Source organism: Phacochoerus africanus, chromosome 2 (genome assembly GCF_016906955.1).
Source record: "Phacochoerus africanus isolate WHEZ1 chromosome 2, ROS_Pafr_v1, whole genome shotgun sequence".
In the NCBI taxonomy this organism is placed as follows: domain Eukaryota; kingdom Metazoa; phylum Chordata; class Mammalia; order Artiodactyla; family Suidae; genus Phacochoerus; species Phacochoerus africanus.
In genome coordinates, this window is record NC_062545.1 from 278,109,780 (window position 1) to 278,115,894 (window position 6,115).

The window sequence follows — 6,115 nt, forward strand, 5'->3', positions numbered from 1 at the left end:
AGTAGGGCCGTGCCCTGACTGGCTGGTATCTCAGGCCTGGAAGAGCCAGGCTCAGGGGGACTTGGGGCCAGAGTGGGTGAGGACAGGTGCGTGATGCCACCAACTCTGGCCAGAACAGGCTTTGGGTGGGTGGGCACGGAAGGGTCCCAGAACCAGGCCTGGTCCCCCGCCCCGGCCATTCCTCAGGGTCCCGCCCAGGCCTTGGCCTCTGGACGGGTCAGTCCCAACCCAAGTCCAGGCTCCTCCCTTCACCCGCCATTGCCGCTCTGCCGTGGCCTTGGCCTTGGCCTATGCAAACCACTGTTCACAAATGTGTAAGATTTTCCAAGCCAGTTCGTTACAGGAGACGAATTTCAGGACATGAACATGAGTCTTTTTGCACCATTTATTTTTTGAACTCACCCTCTTCGTGGAAAAATAGCTGCAAGTGTGAAAATGAGTCGGCCCTGAGTCTTATGAGACCTGCAAGGTGCAGGCGGGTACGCTGGAGAAGCTGGTGGGGCACCTGGTGCCCGCCTTCCAGGGCAGCGACCTCTCCTACGTCACCGTCTTCCTGTGCACCTACCGGGCCTTCGCCACCACCCAGAAAGTCCTGGACCTGCTGTTCGAAAGGTGAGCGCCCCGCCCCCCAGCGCAGCGGCTCCCCGCCCACCTCCTGGCTGTGCTTCTTCAGAGGATACAGGGCCTCTCTGAGCCTGGCTTTGCTCGGGTCAAAGCCGGGCTGCCAAGAGGCCGACCTCACAAGGTTGTCAGGACTGTGGGACAAACACGGACAGTGTCACCCTGGGCCTGGCCGTGGAAGGGGCCGCCGAGGGACGTGGGGGTTCTTCCTGAGGTGTCCCTCTCCCCCCGTGAAGATGCTCTCTGCCTCCCCATTTGGAAAGGAGGTTCGGGATTCTGTCTCGGGGGCCCCCTCCTGGGGGTGGCCAGAGCAGAGTCGCTGGGGGCCGGCCGAGGGCCCAGGCCCACTCGGCTCTCTGTAAGGTGCTGAGCACTTTGCTGGGCACATGGCCGATCTCAGTGAGCCGGGCAGACCTCTCCCCACCTTCCCGGGCCCTGTCCTAGATGGGGAGTCGGCCCGTAACCCTGGACCTCACAGCAGGTACGGTGGGTGTGACGCACTCACGGCCTCCTCTAGATACGGCTGCATCCTGCCTTATGCCCACGAGGACGGCGGGCCCCAGGACCAGCTGAAAAAGTGAGTCGACTTTGGGTCTCATGGGAGGGACCTGGCTCCAGGTGGGGACATTTAGGGGCCGAGGCTGAGGGGTTGGGCAGAACCTTGGCTGTCGTACATCTGGTGATTAGAGGGCCGAGGTCTGGGGGCTTCTCCTGCAGAGGGGAAGGAGTCGGAGCCTTGGCCTGGGTCCCGGGGTCCCCAGGGAGCAGAGCAGAGGCTGGGAGCCCCATCTCCACCCAGATCCGGGGGCCCTGGACGGGAGGTGCGTCACTCCCGTGAGCGCTCAGCTGGGGCTCAGGAGAGCTGTCAGGGCTCGGGGGCCGGCCGGGTCCCCATTCCCGAGAACAGTGTCATTGGGAGGACGAGAGCCGCACGTGGGCACAGAGACCAAGGCAGCCGTCACTGCGAGAGCTGCAGGTCCAGGTGAGGGTAGGACAGGTACCCGCCCTGCTCGTCCCCTCCTGGCTCCCACACTTCGGCAGTGCCCACTGGGTGGCCAGGCCAGCGCAATGAACAGGGCAGCCGCTGCCCTCCCTGCCCTTGTGCAGTCTCCCTTCCCTTGGGGGGGCAGACAGCAGTGAGTCAGGCTCCCCCGAGGAATGGAAGGTGTCACCAAGGATGGAGGGTGCCCTCTCGCCAAGACTGTCCACCCCGCCTGCTGACCGGGCTGCCCCTGCCTGGCAGCACCATGGGGGTGGGCTGGGATGAGGCTGGCCTCCTGATGGGCCCAGGGGCCCAGAAGCCCCCCCATGCGGGTGCCAGGGGAGGGCCCCCAGAAGCAAAGGCCAGGCCTCTGACTCTGCTGCCAGCCTGCCTGCCCCAGTGCCATCTCCTCCATCCTGGGCACCTGGCTGGACCAGTACTCGGAGGACTTCGTCAGCCCTGCGACTTTCCCTGCCTCAAGCAGCTGGTGGCCTATGTGCAGCTCAACGTGCCCGGCTCCGACCTGGAGCGCTGTGCCCACCTTCTCCTGGCCCAGCTGGAGCATGCGGAGCTCACCCAGGCAGAGCCGGAGGGTGAGGCAGCCGGGGCGGGTACTGGCCACGGGGGAGGAGCAGGCGGGCCTCAGGCCACCCACACGGGGACCTCACTCGGGAGAGGCGTCCTGTAGCAGGTTCTGGGTTGGAGCTTCCGTATGAGGCAGCGAGCAGGCTGTTTCTGTGGCTCTCTTCCTGCAGCTTCACTGCATCTCAGGATCTAGCGAAGGCGACGGCACCAGCTCCTGGACCATCTGAAGTTCTGGATCCAGCGGAAGAAGCAGCAACAGAACCAAAGCCACATCCTGCGCTGGAGGAACATGTGCATTCGTAGCCAGAGCGACACGGCGGGTCGGCAGCTCCAGAGCAAAGCAAACGCCACGGTCAGTTCCGTCAGCACCTCCACCCGGACCTGCAGCTACACCTGCTCCTGCAGGAGACCCCGAGCAGGTCAGGTCCCGCCAGAACGGTCCTTCCCTCCCCTGTTATTGTCTGGGGTTTTTTAAGTTTATTTTTCATTTTACATTTTATATGGTGCCTTATATTTTAGGTCTTAATATAGTCACGTCTAGTGTTTTAAGGGCTACATCACACGCCTCATGAGCACATAGCACATTCCCGATGCCGAGCAGCCTTCCCCGTGTCCCGTGCGGACTGTGTCACTGCCCAGGACGAAACTCTGCCGGGAACACTCACTCCCCACTGCCCCCCCAGCCCCCGGCAGCCCCCCATCTGCCGTCTGTCTCCGTGTCTTCACCTGTTCTGGATGTGTCCTATAAAAGGAATGCCACAGTAGGTGGCTTTTTGTGTAGCCTGCATATTTTAACTGGGGACAGGTTCATTCATTTGGGGGGTTCGTTTTTATTTGAAATGACATTTTTATTATTTGAAATGCAAACCCCAGACAGATGAAAGAGGAGATGCACAAAATGAAGCCCTTTGAGTCACTGTGTGCGTCTGGGCAGTGTCCCCTGTTCTGAGTGTGACGTCAGAGCCAGAAGACCAACAGGAAAGTCCTGGCTCTTCCTGTGGCCAAAACAGGAACAGGAAACATGTGGAAAGTGGGAGAGACGCCCACACACCGGAAGAGCCTCCTCACAGCCCAGGGCCAGGGCGACACGAGACATCCCTGGGGCCCTGAAGATGCTCCAGAGCCAGTGCTCCTCTCCGGGTGGGTCCCCTCCCCTGCAGAGCCCATCCCGGGACCCCGGCCGCAGGGACTCCTGCGCGGTGTCTCCAAGATGTATTTTCAAGAGGGTCCGGCACGGCACAGGCTGGAATATCAGGGGCTGGAAACGCCAGTGTCCACGGAGAGGGGATGGGACGCATGGGTCCTGGTCCACGTGGGCCAGTGAGCGCTGGGCAGCTGCTAATGTGGGTGTGGGGTCCCCACGTGCCGACAGAGACCCCGGGCGTCTTCTGACATGGGCCACCTGTGGACTGTGTGCACCCAGGACCCCGTCTGTCAGACCACGTACACGTGAGGTCGGGGGGAGACACACACGTATGAACCTGAATCTGTGTGTGAGCGAGGAGACAGAGACAGAGAGAACGGAGACAGGGCCCGAGAGACACGTGGCAAACCGTTGGTGATGTCCGCCCTGGGGTGGGGTGTCCACATCTTTCGTCTTTAAACTTTTGTGAAGATTGTGCGTGCACGTGTGTGTCTGCTTGAGCGTCCGTGCGCCTGTGCCTTTGTGTGTGTGCACGTGCCCACACTTGCATCGTGTGATGTGTGAGTGCACACACGTATATGTGTGTGTGCGCGTGTGTCTGCTTGTGCACACCGAGGGGAGGCTCCGGAACATTCCCAGCGCTACGCAGTTCCTACCTGGTGGTGGGGGACCCCGTCTCCACCAGACCCCGGAATGTTCTGTGAACGCTGCGCCCTGGCCTCCTGCTCCTCCGCTGGGCGGGGCTCGCCGTGTGGTCAGGACGGAGCTCGGGCTCCCTCGGGATTCTCCCGCTGCTCCTGAGGGTCGGCCCTGCGGTTTGTCCCCCTTCCTGGCTCCTCACATCCCATGTCCTTGTCCTCACTGTTGAGGACAGATTTGCATATGTGCTGTCCCCCGAGAGGCCCTGGGAGTCCCCTGTCTCGCTGGCCTCTGGCCACGCTCCCTGCAATGCCCCTCACGTCCAGTCAAGGCCCCCTGTCACTGTGTCACACGCGTGGCAAAGAGCCCTGAAGCTACAGCCGACCGGCAGGGGGTGGGGGGTCTGCTCCCCTGGAGCTGGGGACATCCTGGGTGACCTGGGTGGGCCAGCGAAGCTCCCCGTTGCAAGGGTGGAGGGAGGGGCAGAGCAGCGAAGCCGTGAGGACACGACGTCCGAGTGAGGCAGCGGGCGGCTCCGTTGGACACGGCTGGCCTTGAAGGTGGATCACTGTGGGTTGGCGATGGCTCGGTGGGGCCATCAGAACCAGGCAGTTTGCTTGACAAGTGGAGGTGGTAGCTGCCAGGCCTGAGTATCCCATTAAAACCCGGGTCCTCTGAGAGCCTAGCCGTCGGGGTTCTGTCCTTTGCCTCCCTGTGCTCACGAAATGACACTGACTGACAAATCCCCTCCACTTCAGACACCTGCAGGGCCAGGCGCATTCCGTGAGCTCTCACGCGTGTTCCTTGGGTTTTCTATTTCGCTTCACACGCCTATGTCTCTCTGTGCTTCTGCCTGAGGGACCTGGTCCAAGGCCACCGGGAAGCCGTTCTGCACAGATTTCTGGGGGCAGGAGTCCCGGGCCTTAGCGTTTCCTTTGCAAGCATCCGGACCAGCCAGGGTTCTTGACGACAAACCGCAGGTGGGGCTCTAAGGAACCGAAGCGGGAACACAGCTCAGCGATGACCCCGCGGCTCCCGGGCTCACAGGAGCCTGGCCAGACTGAGGGTGAGCAGGGACCCAGGGCAGAGGTCCCGGGGCGCCCCCCCCCCACCCCCAGGAAGGGCCGGGTCAGCAGCACGTCCTGGGCCGCAGAGGTCGCTGGTTCAAGGCGGGCCCCCTGTTGGCTCCCCGACAGCACCTGAGTCCAGACACCTGCCCTCCAACCGGGAGAGTTACGTTCTGTTATTTTGAAGGTTGTGTGTAACATACACCACACACTCAGACATACAGATACACACATGGACACACACACACGTGCTTATACACACACACAGGCCTGCACACGTGCCAATCCAGATACACACACCTGTCACACAGACACGCACCCACACGTACAGCACACAGACACACATAGGCACCCACTCCTGCCCAGGGGCAAGGATGCCCTTTGCATGTGGGGGACGTTCCGGGCGCAGATGGTGGAGGAATGGGGGAGGGAAGCAGGGACCCCTCAGGGTGTTTGATCAGTGGCATCGCCCCAGCACCTGGGGGCCTGGAGCCAGGGCAGGGCCGGCAGCAGTGAGGGAGGGGTGATTTGGGACACAGGAGGGCAAACTGCTCCGCTGTGTGGGGAGCAGAGGAGAAGGTTCCAGGCCTCCCGCCCCCTGCCACTCCCCTGCACGGACAGGAATAGGGGAGGTTTGAGGGGAAAATCAATCCAGCCAGCAGGGGGCGCTGCAGAGCATGTCGGGCAGTTAAAGGAAGGCTGGCACTGCCTGGGGCTCAGGAGGCCTGGGAGTAAAGGGGGCGGAAAGGCGGGCACCAACTCTGAGGCGGCACAGCAGCCTGGACCGGGCCCAGCCCTCTCAGGGGGGCTCCAGGGCCCAGGGCTGGTCCAGGACTCCTGCGGCTGGGGCAGCGGTGGGGGCGGGGGGAGCACAAGGAGGCCCCTGTTACACCTCCTGGCTCTTAACCCGGAGGGCACGCCCTCCCCTTCCGATAACAGCCTCCACCCAACCCAGGCTTCTCCCAGGGCACCTGCTCCAGAGCCGTGAGCACTGATTACACAAATCAGAGCCTCCGTTCACAGGATCCAAACACAAGGACAGAATCGCCACCTGCACCACACAACTGAGGGGCCTTT

At 62.3% G+C, this 6,115-nt stretch overlaps 1 long non-coding RNA gene across 3 annotated transcripts; it reads left to right on the plus strand.

Moving 5' to 3' along the window:
* Positions 1-11: 11 nt before the first annotated feature.
* Positions 12-2,656, plus strand: LOC125121421 (uncharacterized). Of its 3 annotated transcripts, none has more exons than XR_007133461.1 (4): positions 12-612; positions 1,100-1,198; positions 2,004-2,196; positions 2,359-2,656. It is a non-coding gene; the product is annotated as an uncharacterized LOC125121421 (long non-coding RNA). The 3 variants fall into 3 exon arrangements; XR_007133459.1 differs by having other exon boundaries at positions 14-612; positions 1,103-1,198; positions 2,359-2,654; XR_007133460.1 differs by having other exon boundaries at positions 28-612; positions 1,139-1,198; positions 2,359-2,639.
* Positions 2,657-6,115: the final 3,459 nt, after the last annotated feature.